The following is a 20985-nucleotide window of genomic DNA, read 5'->3' as shown; positions in this document are numbered from 1 at the left end:
TTTCCATTCAATTTATTACTAACCCAGCTGCGACTTCAGCTCTTTAAGTGCTATAAATAAATGCAAAATATCATCCCTTCTGGAGGGGGAGAACAAAAGGTTCTTTTCATTTACATGCTTATTTTTCATTCATTTTTTGATATGTCTCCATTCTCTGGGTTTCTGGAGCACAGTGTCTGTACTGAGGCTGAAAATACTGATTTCTTTCACAGCTTCCCTGCAGTAGGTCCTGCAGACAGTTGCAGCTAATTTGATTGTGCCTTGCTGAGAGCTCTCTCCCCAATGGCAGATTGAAACGTAAAAGGCACGAATGTCATCTGTATTAGGGGTGTCAAACATCCAGCTGTGCTTGGGGAATGGCAAAGCTGTTACAAAACAGACACACTAAAGATTTTTAAACTGTAATCCATGGCCAGGTGGATTGATGGGCACGGAAAACTCTCCTTGGAAACAGCCTCAGGTCATGGAAGTCAAGTGAGATTTGACCCTGGCGTTAGACAGAGATCTGCTCGAAGCCCCAGGAATGACCACACTCTCTACCTGCTTTAGAACACAGGTGCCTGCTTTGCCTCCTGGTCTTAGAACTGGATTTAAAACCTGGTGGTTTCACAGGAAACTGCCCCTGCCACAGCTTTTCCAACGCTTGATGTTAAGTGTTGTAATTTTGCAGAGTAACACCGTTGTACCTGATCGTTTCTGTGTTCTTTACTCCATTTGCTTTCTTAAGGCACTGAGTTTTCTTGTTAATAATCCTGCTCAGGTGAAATATGGAAGAAATGTTGGATGTGACCCTTAATATTCAGTTCTCCAATGTTTTTATTGGCAAACTGAGTTTCTAAAGGCTTGGAGCTACAATATTTTCTATACTTGAAGCAGCAATTTCCCTTCTACTGTATATTAACAGCCACATAGTAACATTTTTATTCGGTGCTAGGGGATAAAATGATTTGGACATTCTAATAACATCTGGCAAATAATTTTCATTTCCCGTCTTATGATTAATAATGGTCTAGATAGATATGTAGATACACTCTTTACTTACTATGTGGGTTCATGCATATATAATGTAATATGGAGATGGGATGGATATAGAAAATAAGCAACAGTATAATGGGTTATGGTCAAAAACTCTAATCTGGGCAGTTAAAAAGCCTTGAATGAAATATTCTGGAATTGAAATGTGAGATCAGTTCTGAATGTTACAGTTTCAGTTAATCACTGAATAATCAGAGTTAATAATTAATTGAGTTCACCAGCTAAAGCACAGCTCTCAGTGCCATGTCCAGGGCTTTCCTGAGCTCCCCAGGGATGGGGGCTCCAGTTCAGTCCTTGGTAGCCCTTTCCCTGCAGGAGCTGCTCCTGATGTCCTGAAGGAGTGAGAGTTGTGAGATGCTGGGCTGGAGCTCGGCATACTCGTGTGGCCAGGGGAGCTGGTGTGTGTGCCAGCCAGGTCTCCTGTGGAGATCTGCATCCAGCACACAAACACCCATGGGCAGAGCTGCAGAGCTGTGGCTGTTCAGCTCTGTGTGGTGCTCAGTGCTTCTGCACAGAATGCAGCTGGTGTGTGGTGGTGCTGGTTTGGCTTGAAAATCTCCAACAGACTGGCCTTACAGCCATGTTTCAGCATGGAGGGATTTTCAGTGGGAATAATGGAATTATTACAGATTTGTATGTCTGGATTTGGACCTTTTGATTCATTCCTGCTCCCACCTTTGATCCTGTTTTTCCTAATGGAAACAGAACCAGTTTCACTTAATAGGATTTTTCGTAGTGCATGATTGCATGACCTGAACCTGCTTGTGTAGTAGTTGCTGATGGTTTGTCCCTAGGCTGGAGTAGGTCAGGAATGAGCTTTCAGATGCTCTCTCTCCCACTGTCCTCTGATGTTTGCATCTCATTTTGCTCTTTCTTCATGGTAGCTTTTTTCCTACTTCTTTGTCAAATTGCACCCTTGTGATAAAATGGGGATCTCTGCTTCCCTGTGGGCAACAAGAACAGCTCACAAAATACTTCCCCCTTCCCTGTGAAGGATTGTTTTCCGGTGCCAGTCTGCAAGCATGGCATTACAAATGTACCCCGAGTCTCTGTTCATCACAGGTCTGCCAAATCCAAGATTTGAAATCAACTTGGTAAATATCAGTGCTTTGTTTTTGTTCCTGACTGCGTTCCAAAGGCCAGCTGAGGAGTTCAAACTGCCTGCCTTCACAGCCAGCCCTTCTCCAGTATTTATTCAGTGAAAGCTGCAGCCTGTACAGAGTAATCCCAGTGCAATACCAACTCGCAAACAATTTTCTAAAGCATCTTTAATGTACAGTGTTACTGTGCCCAGAGGTGCAGGGGAGCAGTATTAATGCAGGCATGATAGTTCTGAGTGCTCATATGAGTCCTCCAGGAATAATAAACAGCTTGAAATAACAACCAGCAAATTCTCCAGATGCTTTTTATCCATGTGTTGGCAACTGTGTTGATTCCAGATCAATGCAGGGTATTAAGACATTTATATGATTGAGCTAAAAAGCTGCCAGGTTGTACAAGCATTGGGCTCATAAAAAATAGGAGAGCTGCGTAAAGGCAGTGGTGTTCTATTCATAAACTGCAGGAATGGAACTTCTGATAACAGAACAGATAGTGGCACTGGGAGGACGTGGGGTTTCATTTAGCAGGTGTGCTGGGAAATTTGGGGTGTGTGTAAGCCACTTGAGTAGATGATCCCAACCTTGGAATACTCTGCTTTTATAAAATGAGGCTCCTGGTAACGAGGCCCAAGTCATTCCTTAGCCAAAGGCACACAAAGCCTTTATTTCAGATGGAATCCCAGCAGAGCTCAGAGCTGGGTTTGCCTCTGGTTCCTGGACCAGCAGAGCTTTGGGATTCTGATGGATGCCACAGCTGGGCACCCTGGAACACCCCTGGAAAGCAGAGAATATCCAGAGTGCTCCTGTGGCAGTCAGGTGGTGCCTGCCCAAAATCTGCACAGATAAGCTGATCTGAGGATGATGAAGGCCTTTGGAGCCCTGTATAATTGGCTGGAGATTTGGAACAGACTGTATTTTTTGGATTGCATGTGTCAAAACTACGTATGGTTGGATAAAATGAAGTTACATCCGGGTTTTCTTTGAAATCACTTGATAATATGAAATTCCCATGGCAGTGTGAACCCAGATAAGACATGGATGCAAATGCCTGTGAAGTGAAATGGACTCTGTTCAGGTCTTGTCCCAGCCTTTTAAAACAAAAAACATTACACAGAAAGCTCAAATCTTTCAGTTTTGAAATGTTTCAGACACAAACTGTTTTCCTGCAGATGTGTCTGTAGCTATGGGGGTTTAGAAGCTGAACATCTTGGCTTCAGATCATTTGTTTTGGAAAATGGCTTTATGTACTTCTTGGACAAAACATCATGAAAAACAGCAGGGTTTTTGTTTCTTTCTATTTGTATTTAATCTTGTATGTATTTCAGACTATTCTGAAAACTCACACAAGTGCTGTCAGGTATTTGAATTTCCTGTGTTTTGCTTCAAGGACTGTTTTGTGTGAAAGCATGTTATTTGTTAGTTGTCATCTACTCCACTTCTTAAAAAGTTTGTCAGCAAGTTAGGAGATCTGAAAGTACTTCTTTGATTTTATTGACCTAATTTCATTTTTAATTGCTTTTTCACTTGACATCCAAATGAGGTAATACTCATCAAATAGAGAGACAAAACAAGCAAGAGAATAGAGACTTTACTTTTAGGCTTTTATGCTTGAATGATGATCAGGATGAAATATTTTTAAAAGTGGATATTAATGTCTTCTGAACTCCCAGGCTTTCATGTCATGTCAAACCATTTCTTCACAGGAATGCATTGCACAGTTTCAGCTGGATACTGCACAAAGAAAAGCTTTCTAAACATCAGCACCTTTAGGAATGTCCTGGGGTGACTCTATGATGCTTGCATGCTCTGTGCCCCTGTGCTGATGATGCTGTGTGATGCTGGTTTATTCCTGCAGCCTCACTCCTGTGAGAGGTTTACTCACATGAGTAATCTCCTTGGCTGAACTTGAATCCTGGCAGGAGTAACAACTGTGTGAGTAAACTAGTGATTCTTTTTATCCCTTCTTTTGAAAACTGTATTAGAATTCTTCCCTCTTAAATATCTTCCCAGTGTCTCTTGCATCATTCAAATTACACAGCACTAAATAAAATTCATTACAACTCAATTATGAGGCTCATTAGGTAGGTAGTGGCATTTTGGCTATCTTACCAAGTTGTGAAACATATTCATTTATTATCCATGGTATTGTTAGAATCAGAATGCAACGATGAAACCAAACAGAACATAGAAGATGGTTCAGAGCATAAAACCATGGATCTTTGCCAAGAAAAGGTTTTATGTAACCTGCTTTGAAATCTCCCTGTGCTCCGTTCATGGCTGGAGCGCCAGGGAGAACTGTCCTCTGGAGGTGATAATGAACTCACAGCACCTTTGACAGAGTGCCACTGCACGCTGGCTTGTGCTGGGTTTTATCCTTTTCATCTCCTGAATCTATCCAGCAGGTAGAAAGTATATTTATCTACCTGTACATCTTCAAATATGATCCTGTGTTAATTAGCCCTGGTTTCCTCGGCAGAGTGCTGGCAACAGCAGAATCTGTGACAGAGACTCAAACTTCCCGAGCAGTGCGCAGAGCCAGCGGAGTAATTTGTCCTGTTTCAAGCAGCCAGGGACAGTGTCCCCAGCCAGGCTGGCTTTTCCCAGCATCCAGGAGCTTCTTTACTTAGTGGCTCGTTAACGCCAGTGGCTGCTGATCGCTCCCAGCACTGACTCCACTGCAAGGATGCTGCCAAGTGTGAGCTTTAACAGCCAGGTTAGCTCCTGGGCTGAAGTGCTCTGTCTAGAGCTGCGTCTTTCTCTTGGGGCTGTGGCTACATGTGCCTGTAAATGTTCTGTGTGGTACCCTGTGTGCAGATCTGTGCAGCTGACACAGACTTACCCTCAGGTGTCCAGTCCACTGTGGTGTGGAATTCTTTGGGTTGGAAGGGAACTTAAAGATCATCCAGATCCAACTCTGGTCCCATGGGCAGGGAGCCTTCCACTACCCCAGGCTGCTCAGAGCCCCATCCAGCCTGGCCTTGGTATCCCTTTGTTAACAGAAGAAACCTCAGTTAGAGCTTTTTCCTTATCCTGTTGTTTCTTGAGTCTGTCCTGAATCCCACCTTTGAATCCAATGAAATTCAGCCATCTCTTACCTTGTTGTTTTTTATTGAGTCTCAACATCATGAAGCTGGAACTCCTTTAGGCTGCACCCCCTTTACACTGAGACTTATCTCAGTTTGTATTATTTGTATTTTGATGGGTTGGAAGTGACAGCTTTGAAGTGTTCAGGAGCAGGCACATCCCCAGTGATGACTGAAGGCTCCCTGAGAAGTGTATCACAGGGAGCCCTGACTCATGCTGCTGTTCCAAAGGTGAACCCATGGCTGAGCTTGTCATGGAGCACTGTGTGTTGATTGCCTGTGACACGTGTGCTCCTGGGATTAAACAAGGGCTTGTGTCAGCCTGGCACGCTTCATCCCCGTGCTCAGAGTGGAAAGGTTCCCAGTGCCCAAAGGAGAGAAAGATGCCACTGAACTGTGAAGAAATCAGAAGTGACTGGTCCCTTTCTCCTCAAACAGCATCTCCTCCCGGAGCAGGGGATCTGGAAGTTCCCTCTCCCAGTACAGTGCTCACAGTCTGATTCCAGTTCAAGCCTCAGGGAAATGTGTGCTCACCTCCCAGCCCAGCCCAGCCCAGCCCAGCCCAGCCCAGCCCAGCGGGGCATTGCCAGGGTTTGGGCATTGCCAGGGTTTGCTCATGGCCAGGGTTTGGGCATTGCCAGGGTTTGGGCATTGCCAGGGTTTGCTCATGGCCAGGGTTTGGGTATTGTCAAGATTTGGGCATTGCCAGGGTTTTCTCATGGCCAGGGTTTTCTCATGGCCAGGGTTGCTCATGGCCAGGGTTTGCTCATAGCCAGGGTTTGGGCATTGCCAGGGTTTGGGCATTGCCAGGGTTTGCTCATGGCCAGGGTTTGGGCATTGATAGGGTTTGCTCATGGCCAGGGTTTGCTCATAGCCAGGGTTTGGGCATTGCCAGGGTTTGGGTATTGCCAGGATTTGGGCATTGCCAGGGTTTTCTCATGGCCAGGGTTGCTCATGGCCAGGGTTTGCTCATAGCCAGGGTTTGGGCATTGCCAAGATTTGGGCATTGCCAGGGTTTGCTCATGGCCAGGGTTGCTCATGGCCAGGGTTTGCTCATAGCCAGGGTTTGGGCATTGCCAGGGTTTGGGCATTGCCAGGGTTTGCTCATGGCCAGGGTTTGGGCATTGCCAGGATTTGGGCATTGCCAGGGTTTGGGCATTGATAGGGTTTGCTCATGGCCAGGGTTTGCTCATAGCCAGGGTTTGGGTATTGCCAGGGTTTGGGCATTGCCAGGGTTTGGGTATTGCCAGGGTTTGGGTATTGCCAGGGTTTGGGCATTGCCAGGATTTGGGCATTGCCAGGGTTTGCTCATGGCCAGGGTTTGCTCATAGCCAGGGTTTGGGTATTGCCAGGGTTTGGGCATTGCCAGGGTTTGGGTATTGCCAGGGTTTGGGCATTGCCAGGATTTGGGCATTGCCAGGGTTTGCTCATTGCCAGGGTTGCTCATGGCCAGGGTTTGCTCACTGCCCTGCCCCTCTGCAGCCCCGGATGAGAGTGAGAAGTGTGGTGGTGTTTGCTCTTTCCTCCTGCTCAGGCCGTGCATCTCCGTGCTCTGGCAGTGTCTGCGTGCTCCCCAGCACTCAGAGACACGGAGCAGATAAATGGGGCTGTGTGATGGGAGTGCAGGGATTCCAGCCAGGGTTTGTCCAAGTGGGCAGGGCAGCTCCTGGAGTTACCCACCATCGTCTGCAGATCCTCCTGCAGCAGGAGTTCAAACTCACCTCTTGATGCTTCAACTGGAGCCCTAGTCCTACAAATCTCAGATTAAGTGAGGTCTTTTATAACATCTTTTCTTGCATGATCACCTTTTGTGCTTTCTATTTGAGAAGATAATGGACTCTGTAAATTCTGCTATAAGAGCACCTGTGTCAGGAGAAACCATGCCCCAGAAAATGAAATTCTTCTGCTGTATTAAGTGCTTGGATTCCAAGCTAAAGAAACCTCCTAAGTAAAAGCTACTCAGTGCACAGTTTCTCTATTAGCAAAGTGCTGTATACACTAAATTATATTGTGTGGCTGCCTCCAGTTTAGATAAGCACATAAATGAGATGTGCTGAATCTACTCTTTTCATGGGCAGCAGTTCAAACTGGGTGTTGCACTGCAGCTGAAAACGTAAAATGGACATTATTCATGTGAATGGGACTAGTTACCAGTTAATGCTCATACCTTGATCAGGAAAGGAGCTCTGTGAGGAAAGTCAAAATTCCAGCAGCCTCCTGAAATTTCTGGCTGAACTGAGTGACACAAAGTTTTGAGAAAAGTATTACTATAAGGAGGACATCTATTATTTTTTGCCAAAGTGTAATACATTTACCTCCTTTAGCTCTTCTCACGTCAGTGTTACTGCAGACAGAAGGGTGTGCTCTCATCAGTCACTGCTGCTCTGCCTCTGACACATCTGCACACCTGTGTCCAGTGAGCACTGGGGGTTTGTGTGGGGTGTTCGTGACTCTGGACTGGCTTAGCCCCCACACAGGCTGAATGAACACAGGATAACAGCTTTACTTAAACCTGACCTCAGCATGGAACCACGATGAGCTACCTGAACTGCACTACAAAGGCTGAAAATCTTTGGTACTTTAGGCAGGGATGTGAACCGAGCCGTATTTCCATCAACAGACTCTATCCATGAGACAAGTCTTTGTGGTTTGTGGTGTGATTTGGTTCTTGGACTTCAGACATTGTTTTCTTTTAGTTCATTGGCTTCATATGAATGCAAAATACAAATGTCAAGAGACCATCCTAGTTACATGTGAAACAGGGGGGTTGTTTGTTTCTGGATCTTAACTGTGCTTGACAATAGTTCAACATTTGAGATTAAAAAAGAGCAGATTTGGTTTGAGATTAAATTTTTTCAATTCTCTTGAGATGCTTAAATCAAAAATGAGCAATCCTAGAAGAATTCTTTTGTTTGGAGCTGCTCTTGAATGAGAACAAATGAAAAAGTAGTTTAAGATGCAGAGAAATGGACTCTGACTATGACCACGGAGCCCTGTCAGCTCTAACGTTCTGCTTGTCTGATTTTGAACTTCTCTTATGCCAACTAAGCCTAGTTTAGTGGATTAACTCTCGGCTTTTTTGGAATAATTTAGCTACAGCCAAGCTGCATGGCACTGAAATCCCAGGCAGGACATGGAGCCTCAAAAGCTGCATAATTAAAGGACTTGTGTTTTGCTTCACTTTCAACACTATTCTAACAGAAAGCAGATTTGCTGTTCATGTAGGTAAGATAATTATGGCCACAAGCTTGGATTTCTTTTTCTGTGCAGAATTCTGAGGTGGTATGGGAAGGGATTGGATTCTGTGGGTGAGCTGGGGTGGGACAGGAGTGACTGTGTGGGTTTGGGTCTGTGAACAGCCCAGGAACAGAAATGTGGCATTCAGCACATCCACACTGCTCACTGCAGAGGTGAATGCTCTGTCTGTGCCTCCTTGGTGAACCTATGGAATTAGTTTTAAAGGCAATGAATGCTTCTCCACTTCCTCAGCAGAGCCTTTAAGTGCCTGTCACTGCAGCATGAACAGGCATGGGCAGCACTGGAACTCCTGTGGTCCAGCACCTGGGGCCTGCACTGCTGCTACTGAAGGCAAACAGTGCCTGCCATTGCAGCTCCTGCATCTGTGCTGATGGAGCCGAGCACTTCACAGTCCACAGCAGAGCTGCAGCTAACACAGATGGACCACATTCTATTGTCAGACTGATCTCAGGAAATCACAGAGACAGCTGAAAATCGTAATTAGTCCAGCACTTAGTCTGGGATTCAGCGAGCTACAGCTGAAACCAATCTTCAGAGAGTTTATTCTTTTCAAATACTTGGCGAGTTGTTACTTCATCCTGAGCTACTGCTCATGAAGTCAAATACTTCCTCTGGTCCTCTTAGCAAGTTTATGTGAATTTTTGGTCTTTGCTTCTTTCTTTCCTCCCCTTAAGTAACAAGGAACCTTTCCTGCTCAGGTCTCAATCAGCCTGCACACCAATTAAGCTAATTGGCAACACATTTGAAACACTCCCTAATTACAGCTGCAGAAATTTTCAGAGAACAACCTTTCTGCAATTTTTCCTTCAATCAAAATATAAAAAACAATAAACCTCCTGCAACTCTTAACTCTTCCCTGATAAGACTCTTAAAATACTTCCAGAAGAACTTGGCCAAGGGCCTGCTGGGCTTTGTGGCTGCTCAGGGCTGCTGGAGGTGCCGTGAGCACTGGGTGCTCCCAGGGAAGCTCCTCTCAGGAGATCTCCAGGTGGGAACCTCTGGGCAGGCAGCGGTGGCAGGAGAAGCTCTTCTGGAGACACCTGTTGCCATTCTCATAATTGAAGAGCATCAAAGCTCTAGAAGGCTCTCACAAACGAATTTAACTCGGAACAGCTGTGGGGTTTTGCTAAGTCATGCAATCAGCCAAACCATCCCCAGGTGTGCCTTCTAATTAAATACAGAGTTCCTCCCTCAGTCCCTTCATTTAAAGAGCTGCTGCAGCCTTGAAAGGACAGTGTGTTGCACAAAACCTGCAGGTCCTGTTTTAAAACAAGGTTAGTGGTTTGAGGCTTTTTGGCTTATCTTTTCCCTTTGTTTGTGTTTCAGTGGAAGAGAAATCTATCTATCCGAATTGAGACATTATTAATAACTGATGGTATCTCACTTGCCACTACAAAAAAAAGGCTGAGCTACTTTGGTTTCTAGATGAGGCTGATGTCATATTTTGATTTTTTTTTTTTTTTTTACCCAAGTGCGGGGAGAAAAGTGCATTTCTCTTTTACTTTCGTGTTTCTAGTGTGTTGCTGGTTTTATGCATCACCCCTTTCTATCCTTCATTATCTCCGCTGAACTGCCCTGCCTTGTTTTCCGTCTCGGGAGCAGTTCCCAGCCCCAGTCTGCTCCCAAAGGGAAGATTTGTTGCCTCGAGCCTGGTGTCTGAAGAGAGCACCGCTTGGGCAGGGCTGGCACATGGGGCAGTGAGCGGCAGCGCTGTGGCAATGCTCTTAAGTAGATGGTTAAGTATAGTTTTAGGTTATAACAGTGTTAAAATACAAATTCTGCAATGCAAGATATCTTTTACTAGCTCAAGAAAAGAAATGAGAGCCTCACTTTGAGATGAGTCACAGAACACCTAAATCTTCCAGAGAAAAGGAGTTTATGGTTTCTTATCAGAAGAAGCTAACTTCTTCAGGTCTTGCTCAGACTTGAAGATACAAGGGGATTAAAAGAAGTAGTTGGCATGTACCAGAGTTTCTTGTTTGAAATAGAATGTATGCATAACCATGAAGTATATATGAATATGCAACAGGCTATTGCTTTTTAGGGTTATTCCTTTGTTCACAAGGCATGTTTTTGGCAGCTCAGTGCCCAAAAACATTCGGACATCTGTAATTCTTTGCTTTGTATTGTCTTGTAATTGTCCTAACTCTAAATTTTTATCACTCTAATTGCATTACTATTTTTTATAACCATTTTATTATTATTAAACTTTTAAAATTTTAAAACCCAACTGGCTGGTGTTTTTCACGAGCACACCTGTAAGTCGTTAGCACACACTGTCAGTGCTCTGGTGTGCCCTGCAGCTGATGGGCCCTCACCTCCTGACTGGGCACTTCCTCCTTTTCTGTCTCTGTGATGAGACCCTTCACTTGTCAGGAGATTTCCTCCCGGGCTATGGCCAGTGGATCTGCTCTGTCTCCCTGCTGCAGCTGGGGTGGGCAGGTACCAAAATGAAATTCCATCCCACATGTGGGGCTCCTCACTGCCAGTCACTCTGGGACCACCAGTGCTCCTTGCTATTTGTACAGTTTAAAGCGCTCAAGTCTTAAATTTTATATGTGGCACCTCTGTGAACCATATGTAATTTGGCAGAACACTTTTAATGTGTCATTTTAATGCTTTTGCTTTCCTTCACTTTTGGTGGTTTGTCTTGGTTGATTTATTCCTGGATATTTCCTAAAGTGCCAGGCAGTAAATGTCTGTACGTTCTGTGATTTGTTCCATCATTTTTCAGGGACTGGGAAGGGGGTCTGAAGTACTTGCAGGCTGTGTGCATGGATATGTAAAGAAGCTTATCTTAATTTGTAAAACAAGAGATAGTAATGTAAATTAGATTAAGTAATCAGTACTTTTCTGTTTGGTCTTAATTATATATTTGTTGTATTCCAAATACAGGTTTAATCCTTCTTTTTGTTATGTAATAAAACAACAGTTGGTAGTGATTTGTGGATTATGATAACTAGGCATAGAAATATTTGCTCAAATGTTTATTCCATTTATCCAGTGATTTGATTTTATCCAGCTAGGAGGATGAGAGGTAGCTGGTATGTTCAGGAGCAGCCATGCACAAGGAAGCAATGCCAAGTTTTAAAGGAACTGCCTTTATTATGAATGGACTAAATTAAATACCAAAAAAATTCCAGTAGCTCTTGCACACGCTAGTGTAGTAGAAAGGCTGTGGATTAAAATGGAGGTGAAGAATAGCTTTCCTGAGAAAGGAATATTCAAAAAGTAAGATGGAACTTGAGAAGACAAGTTGGAAGCTTTAAATTTTTTCAAATTTTAAAGGATAACGTTATCCTTTCCTATAGTTTTATTAGGGGTTTTCCTTCCCTTTTGTAGTCCTGGGGTGCCGAAGTGTATTTCACTTTGGATTGACCTGAGAAAATAGTTTAAGTTCTGATTAGCTTAGTTTGGCAGCTGAAAAATCGGTTATTCACACAGGCTTGGAGCGGAATGTGTGAAAGTGCAGGAGCAGTTCTGTCAATGAGCCCTGCTGGACAGAATGCAGTGGCCTGTGTGGGTTCCAGGTGGAACTGAAGGGGGGTAATGCCTCTGCTGGGCTGCTCCTGCACACAAATCCCAGCAGCTGTCCTGCTCCACCTGGCAGACACTGCTCTTTATTCTGGAGACGTTCAGTTAGGGAACTTTGGCTTTTCATCTGCTATTTACAGGCAGTGATGTGAAGCATCAATTACACAATTGTAGAATCAATTTGGTGCAGACTTGGTATATACAACTTGATATGTTTGCTTGCACAGGATTTGCACTCAACTGCACACAAGCAGCAACGAGAAATCCAAACGTGCTGTTTCAGATGTGCACATGGGTGCACTCATGCAAACACTGAGACATTGCTGAGGATAATGGGTTGGAATGTGTGCAGAACCAGCCTTTAAGAGCTGGCTGTGACAGGGATTTCTGGAAGTGTGAAGACTTGCTTGGCAGAAAGTGTATCTGTAATTTGTTTTAAATGTAGCCTAATTGTTTCTGAGTTTTCCATTGTGTGTTTTCCACCACTGCTTCTGAAATCTCCTGTTGAAAGCTGCTCAGTGGGACTAGAATGCAAAACTATTCATGTCCAAGGTGCAGGGATTTTTAGTGTCCAAGCTAATTGCAGGGTAAGGGAGAATACCCTGAGCTCCCTTGTGCAGCTCCCCTGCAGTGCCTATTGCTGCTGAATGTCAAGCATGCTCCACACTCTCCAGGAGGAGCTGTCCTGCAGGTAAATCACCAGAGAGGCAGCTCCGTGCAAAGGCATCCTCCTGGGGGAGTTCTGACTGTGGCACCCACATAAACATTCCAGTTTCTGGTCACCCTTCAAGAAAAAAAGGCAATTACCTGAGGGTTTTCATGTGCCCTTTAGGATCTCTGAGGAGATGTGAAAGTGGCTCAAAACTGACACAACAAACTCGCAGGGAAGTGCTCAGAAAACTATTGGAGCCGTCTTCAGGCAGAATCTCCTTTTTGGTGTTTATATGGAGTGTTGAGCACTGCAGCAAATCTGTCAGTACCAGCTCATCTAGAGAGCACTTTGAAACAGCTCTGAGAGGATGAAAGTGGTTTGAAAAGGTGCAGTAATTCTTGGAATGAGTTTTTGCAGATTTGAATGAGCAAAGAACTTTCCCTAGATTGAGTTAAGTTTGGGGGTTCATGCCATTTGGAGTGTGCTGGGATAGTGAAACAAAACATTTTGGACTGTAAAATGATAATTCAATCCTCTTGACTCTCCTCTGTTGCGCTTTTGAGACTGTTGAGAAAGAAGCACACTGGTTTATTTCCAGAGCAAGAGAGAGATATTAAAGATAGAGGAACATGCCAGAATAAGACTGGAAAACTGCCTGAATAATTATTCTGGTGTTTGGGTGCCCTTTATTTCCTGGCAAACTCCATTTCTGAGAGACCTCGGCTCCCCCCTTAGTTGACAAGAGGATGAAGAGGCTGGGGAATGTGTCAGGTTCCCTTGCAGCAAAGGAAAACTCCTGGGCGGGATGGAGAGGCAGTGATCCAGGGGCTGAGAACGTGTCAGGAAGGCTCTTGCTCCTCTCCATTAATGAGTGGCCTTTGTGTTTGGGAGGCTCCGAGATCCCTCGGTGTTGGTTCAGGGCAGGAATGAAGGCGTTGTTTCCTGACTCTGAGCAGGAGCAGCCTGTGCACGGAGAGCCCTGCATCCCCAGGGGTGTCCCACAAACACCCCGGCGTCAGTGAGCTCTGCCTGTGTCCCTGCTGCCAAAATCAGATTTACCTCGTGCCTGTTTGGATGTGGGTATCTATCTTCTCTGGTGCCCTCCAGTTTCCAGACTCCTCAGGTACCAAAGGTACCTGAGCAGGTGCCCATTTCTAGCTTCAGTTCTTTGAGACCATGCTCAAGTACTTTTAAGCTGCACTTTCTTTATTGAATGTAAAATGTGTGATAATAATGTATTTAATGAAATATTTCTGTTTATTGAAATTCCTGGAAATTTCCTGCATATAGCAGCACTGTAGTGTTATTTATAAAAGGCTTTAAAAGATTTTTCTTAATTTTTTTTTTTTTGTCTTGTTAGGTGAATGTAGCCATTGAAGATCAATATTGTAATTGTTGGTTGTACAAATTCAGTATTAGGCACAGAGCCTGCAGCAAGATGTAGAGTCATGATATGGATTAATAAAATGAAAATGAATTTTAAAACCCCCTGTACTCTGAAGAGGAAGAAGGCTCAGTCAGCAGCCACAAGCACTCTGTTGCTGTTGAAGGGCTCAGACATTTCAGTCTGTTGGACACTCCTAGGGTCAGCTTGTTGGGACCCCAAGAGTATAAAATCCTCATTTCCCAGCCCTGCAGCCACAGGAGGAGTCTGAATGTGCAGGATCAGCTTCTCAAGGCTGTTTATTTTCCCTTCTCTAGAACATTCTCTCTCTGCCCTGCTGAGCTCTGGCCAGCAGGTTATCCATGGCTTCTGTCTGCCCTCAGGGGTGTTTGCATTTTATACCAAAAACTGCCTGTGCCATGTTTGCAATAACGTGCCAATATCTGTCATTTATGATGGGCAGTGTGTCTGTGCCTCAAACCAACAGAAAAGTGTCACCAGCACAGCAAGGCATGGAGGGCAAGGAGACGAAGGTCAGGACATGCCCAATTCCTCCATCTTGTCCCCCTGAATCCCATTCTAAAACCCCCAAAATTCTGCTTTTCTACCCTGTGTTAATTCACCTATCACACTACTCAAACCCTTGTGGTTTGCAATTGCTCACACAGAGTTGGCAGCTTTTTCCATGGGCTAAAATGGAAGCCACAGGTGTTTGTGACTTGGTGCCAAGGTCTCTGAGCCCCTGCAGGGTCTGGGGCAGCCAGAGGATGTGCTGGGTCCCACAGGGCACCACAGCTCTCGTCTCTCCTTTTGCTGTTGGAATTCTTGAGCTGGAAGTGGCTCTCTCCTCTCCTGGCACTTCTTCCATGCATTCTCCTGCCATGGCTGTGAAGCAGCTGCCCAGGGTGCAGGGGCTGCTGTGTCAGGAGGGTGAGCAATGAGCAGGGCTCTGTGCTTTCAGGACTGCTCTCACCTGGCTGCTGCCTTCCCCCAGACCTCCTGCAGCCCTCTGTGCTCGCTGCTGCTCTGAGCCTGGACAGCCACAATGATCCTCCTCTGCCTCTCCTTCCCTATCCCCCAGTGGTTACTGTGGCTGGCAGTTTGGTTTCTTTATTGTTTGCTCTTTTTTTTCCCTGGTTTTTCTCACTGTAAACTTTGTGGTGCTTGTCACTGCTTTGCCCTTTCATGTTCAGGCTGACATTATTTTGTGAAACAGTGTCATAGCCTTTTATCTAAATACTTTTCTCTGTAATTATTACTTTGCTGCCTTTTCAGGTGGGAGCTTGCCTTTGTTATATGATCTTTCTCTGATCATTTTTGTATCACTTGGTAATATAAAGGTGTATGTGTTCCTCCGAGGCCCTTTTATTTAAATTATTTATCTGTCTGTCAACATGAATGATAAAACACCTTTAGGATTGCTCATCTCTCTCCTAATGAATGATCAGGTGTCATCTGTTCTAATATCAATGATTAATTTACAAAAATTTCTTCAAGCTTTAGTAAAACGTGATGCTCAAAGAAAATATTGTGTCACCAGAGCTGAGTGCAGTTGGCAGGAAGGCTTTCTGTGCCCGCTGCTCAGGCCAGGGGGCAGCTGCAGGGGCTGGGTTGCACTCTGTGTCTGTGTCCCTGCACAGGGGTCCTGGGCAGCAGGGGGAGACCCCCGCTGCTCCCGGGGGCTTCTGCCCCTCGGGGCCCTGCCTGCTCTCACTGCACTGGGAAATCCTTTGGTGCCGAGATCAGCCTTCAGAGCTCTCCTGTAGGGCAGCCCACAAGGAGTTCCTGCGGGTCAGCCTTGCGGAAGGGATGCGTTCATGTTGCCTTTGGTTTCTTGCCCTGTTGGAAATGCAGGGGAGCCCAGTGGGCAGAAATGCTGATGTCTGACTCCAGCTCAGAAGGCTGAATGATTTCTTTATTATAACTATGCTATAATACATTAATATACTATTTAAAGGAGAGTAAAACTATAAACCTACTTGTTCTAACTCCCATATCTGACTCACTCACAACTCGTGCCCCTCTCTGAGCCCAGCCCCAGGTGGGTTGGATTGGCCACCAGGCTCAAACAATCCTCACCAGAATCCAACCAAGCAACACCCCAGGGAAACAATTCTCCAAGCACATTCCACATGAGAAAACAAGGAGCAGAAATAGAAATTGTTTTCTCTTTCATTTCTCTGTGCTCCTCTATGAAAAATCCTGAGAGAAGAATGTGCCCACCACATTGCCCTGCTTTGGAAGCATCAGAGAGTGGCTCATGCTAGGATTTAGGATTGTTTCTGTGGTGTTGGCTCCTCTCTAGTGGAGCAAGAGCTCCCTTTGCAGAAATCCCTCTGAATGTCTGTAGCTGTGGCTCAGCTGTCTTTGCTGGGCAGGCTGGGATGGTTCCCCTTGCAAAGACCTCTGTTAAACACATCAATAACTGACTTGTCTTTCTGGTCAGGCAGCTCCTCCTGGAGTTTAAGCAACTGGCTCAGAGCACTTCCTTCTTTGCCTGGCTCAACACTGACGTATCTTGGTTTTTCACTGTGGTAGTGATGCTTGATAGCTTTCACAAAAAGAATGGTTTGAAGATGTGCAGTCCTTTCAGAAGTGATGGTACAGGTGATTTGTCTGCATCTTTGTGAAGTTCCATTTGCTTTATTCAGCATCTGCTGTTAAGTGTATGTTTCACTCTTTAAAACACTCCAACTTGTTTCAAGTTAGCTTACAAGAGATGAGGAGTCACCTTTTCACCAGAAGCTTTTCAGTGTGGTCTGCAGCCTTGATATCCAAATCCTCTTTCCCTGACTGTCTCAAAAGGTCTGCAGAGAGATGCAGAACTGGAATGAGAGTTGGAGTAACTGGGGGAAGAGAGAGAAGTTGGCGGGCTGGGAGCAGCGATGCTCTTGGAGAAGAATGATATTTTCCCAAGGATGAAACAGTCACAGGGAATGTTATAAAGTGGAGCAGGCAGAGCAGTCTGAAATGCTAATAAGGAGAAGACTTAAAAAGAAATTGGCGATTTTGGGCCTCAAAGCCATTTTTCTTTTAATTTGTTACAGATAAATGCATGACTCTTGGGTTGCAGGGTTCTATTTTTGCTTCCCTCTTTGTGACACATTGATTTGGCCTTATTGCTGTCTCTGGGTGCTTGCCCTTTAGAATGCTGCTGCTTACCAAAAGCAGGAGGCTTTTTGGGAACTGTTCTTTAATGGTGCCACAGCACAGGCAGGAAAGATTGGGGTTCTTGCTGCAGATAGGCTGGGTTCTTTGATTTCTCATTATGCTGATTTTCCCCTTCCAAGCAAGGAGGTGAAGAATAATGGGAAATCAGTGCTCCAGCATGAATAGCGAGTTACTTGATAGTGATCAGCTGCTGTTTCAGCCTGGTGTTGCACAGCTGTGTAGGGAATAATGGGGTCACTGGAGACTCAAATACAATGATGGAATAATGGGATCAGTGGAGACTTTTAAATCAATGATGCATTCATAAGAAACTCCTTTGGAAGAACAAGTTCACCTGCAGGGTAAAAACTCCCTTGGCCTGGGGCAGGGGGTCACCCTCACCTGTGTCTGTGCTGGAGGTGGGATGGCTCAGCTTCCTGTCACCTGCCTGTGGCAGGTGCTCAGCAGGAGGGTGTGCTGCTTTGGGGTTTGGTTTTTGTTTGTTTAGTGTGGGTTTAGGCTTTTTAAATTCTATATGGCAAAGCAGTGGAAGTGTACAGGAAAATCAGACTGGTTTAGTCCTCAGCCTCCCCTTGCATCTTGCCATTGTGTCATAAAGCTGCTGGAAATAAAGCAAAGCCAGCCTTAATCCAAAATTTAAAATGCAGTGCTGATGGTGCTGAGGAAGCTGAGGCTGCCACAAGGCTGGCAAAAGAAAGAAGATGTGGAATCATCCTTGGGAAGCTCCAGTTTGGTTTATTCGTTTTTGAGGGCTGTGGAGGATGCTGGAACCTGAGGAAGGAAGAGGATAAGCAGCCTACAAACCCTTCAGGATGGAAATGATCCTACTCAGATCTTCACACAGCACAGTGGGAATCCTCTGTGTGTTGTGACTCACAGGGGCAGAGCAGATCATCCCCCTGGCACAAACTGGCTGATCTACACCTGGGGAAGGGACTTGCTCTGTTTATAGCCTGGCTTTAAAATGCCTCCCTTTGGAGCATTAGCAGATTCAGCCACTTAACTAGGTTAAAGCTGAAATATCTTAATTTTTCAGAAGTGAGCATGAAGTTTCATTGGAACAGACATCTCCCACGACGTTACTTTCCAGAGCTGAAAATATATCACGCTAGCAGATTTTTTTTTTTAATCTAGATACTTTTGCTGAAATGATTTCAATTTGTAGCAAACCTAGAAGAGCAGAAATATTCAGAAGATTCAAGAAGAGCTGCTGCAATGAACTAAAAAGATAAAATTTCTGGCCTTACTGAAAAGAACCGTGTATCTCAATCCCAAGATACAGCAACAAATTCCCTCTCTTGCATTACCAGCCTGAGCCTGCAGCTGGAAGGCAATTTCCCTAAGAAGTTGTTCTCTTCCATCTGCAAGAAAAAGACAATTTACTTTTTTTTCAATATAGTAGCATTATATAATTGATTGGAAGAATTTTATATCTCATGAATACTGGGTGATTGTGGAGTGAACAGTTTTAAAAATAAAGTAACAGAGGGCTGAAATCCCAAGGATCTGGCACCATAGAATGGCATTAGTGATCTGGCAGATCCCTTCAATTTTCTGAAGCCATGGCCAATAACTGCAGTAAAGCTGAGCCACGAGGAGTGCTATGGGTTATTCCAGTGGAACTTTGATTATGATGGTATAGAGGGAATGTAATATTTAGGATAGGTTATATAATTTAAATCTTTAAAGCACTGCTTTTCTGGTGATTCTCAATAACAAACAAAATGGTAATCTTCTGGAATTCTGCCTTTATAAAAACATGCATAATTTTTACAAAAATAGTCATGGTTGTAATTAAGGACGCTGATAGTTGTTTTTGTTTTTAATTTCCCATCCTTCCGAATCCTTAATAAACTTCCACGGTCAGAATCCAGATGGTACAGCAGAGCTCTGTGTTGTTTTTGAGATTTTTTTCTGGTTTTTGTTTATGCTGATTATAACTCTCTCCCTAGATAAAAGTTTAAAATGGTTTGGAGTTTTGGCCTTTGGCTGTTTGGAAAGCTGCTGTCAGCCTCCAGCACAAACCAGTTCAAATTCAGTGCACGTTCCCAGCTGGGCTGGGGGAAGGGCACTTGGAGGGGACCAGTCTGGCACTGCCCAGACATGCAAACCACTGCCCCTGACTCCAGCTGTGAGCCTGGTTCCTGCTTTCACAGGCAGTTCACCTTCGTTTATTCTTCCCCATTTCTGTTGCTCTCGTGCTCTGAAGAGTCACTGATTTACAAAATCTGAGGAGCACTGTTCTCTGGGGATGGGGAATGCAGAGGAAAGGGTTTTAATACCTCAGATAATTAAGCACTAAAATAAATGATTAAAAAATTATGAAGTGAAACACTCTGTTAATTTTAATACAAAAATAATGTGCTTTTCCCTGTGGAACACAAGGGAGGGAGCTGCAATCAAAATAAGGGGAATAAAAAACTGAATACTCAGTTTTTTCCTCTCCACGTTGCTTCTTTGATGCCTTGCTATGCTTTGCCAAGATGTTGGGAGGAGAATGAACAGAGTGTGGAATTTATAAGTGGGGCATTAGATGGGGAAGGATGCTGTGGGCTGGATGAGCTGAGGAGTACAAGAGAGCAGAGCTCCAGCCCTGCAAAGCCACTGGGGCTGGAGAAGTCTTTGCTGCAGGATTATCCAGGAGAAGGTCCTTGGAAGCTTCCCTTGCTCTCAGTCAGTGTCTGGAGAAGGAGTGGGAGCTGATGCTCAAAAGGCTAAGGCTGAAGTGAAGGGTACTTTTGTGTGTAAGAAAGCTCTGCCGTTTGCTCTTTATTAAAATGACCTTTATTCCAGCTCTCAGATGAGTTTGCCACCTCTGGGGGATCACAGGATTTCAGATTTTCAGTGCCCTGGCAGTTTATAGTCTCAGCTGTTGGTGTGTGGTGGGGCCATTTTCCTGGTTTTCAGACAGACTTTATGCCCAGTTCTTTGGGGTTTGAGTGGGCATTAATTAAACTTTGTAATGTAAGGTTTTATTACAGTTGTTTGTTGGAAGAGGAATTCCTCATTTTCAAGAGGTAGAGAAGGATTTTGTGAAGCTCTGAAACTCTTGTGTAATCCTTTCTTTCTGGCCTCTTTCATTCTGAGATTGGTTCCTTCTGAGTGATGCCCACCTTTATTTAGGGTTACCTTGGTTTGCTTTGTTGCTAGTTTTTAGGTGATTCTGTGGATTATCTTCTTTTAAGAAAGCTTTTGCATCTATAAAGTATTTTGCTTTTTTTAAAAACTTCAGTTTATTATGTTAGGGCCTGGAGACCCTAACCAAAATTCCAGCTTCAGCATTTTTAGTGCTGCTCCTACATAAATATTAAGATAAGTTCTATGTTTGGGGTCTACAGACAAAGGGTAAGGGGAAAGAAACAGTAATACCCTTTATTTTTTGGACGTAGAACAAGCAGCACAGGATAAGTGGCTTGTCTGAAGTTGGACAGAATGGGCTGCAGCACCTAAATTGAAGATTTGTGGTTAGGAGTAACAGTTTAGGCCACCACAGTATTCCTGAGCAAATAAGTGTTTAGGTCAGATGCTGAACAAAAAAATAAAAACTAGGAAAGCATTTGTGAATTGGAGCTTGAGAAACTGGGTTGTCTTTGGATACTGTCTCTGTTCCCTTTCTGAATAAGAGTAAGGATTTGAATTTGCTGTGGGGGAAAAAAAAGGCAATTTATTTCATAATTAGGGTAGAAGATGTGAGCACAAAGGTCAGCTGTTCAAACAGGAAAGGTGACACTCTGTTTGCATCTGTATTTTTCAAGTGTTTGTATTTGT

At 44.4% G+C, this 20985-nt stretch overlaps 1 protein-coding gene across 4 annotated transcripts in view; it reads left to right on the top strand.

Annotated features, from left to right (window-relative positions):
- TMEM132D (transmembrane protein 132D) overlaps window positions 1–20985 on the top strand; it is a 176261-nt gene that overhangs the window by 20942 nt on the left and 134334 nt on the right. The gene's annotated exons all lie outside the window — the stretch shown is intronic.

This window comes from Lonchura striata, chromosome 15, assembly GCF_050655825.1.
Source record: "Lonchura striata isolate lonStrDom1 chromosome 15, ASM5065582v1, whole genome shotgun sequence".
Lineage (NCBI taxonomy): Eukaryota > Metazoa > Chordata > Aves > Passeriformes > Estrildidae > Lonchura > Lonchura striata.
This window is presented reverse-complemented; position numbering and strand designations above follow the sequence as displayed.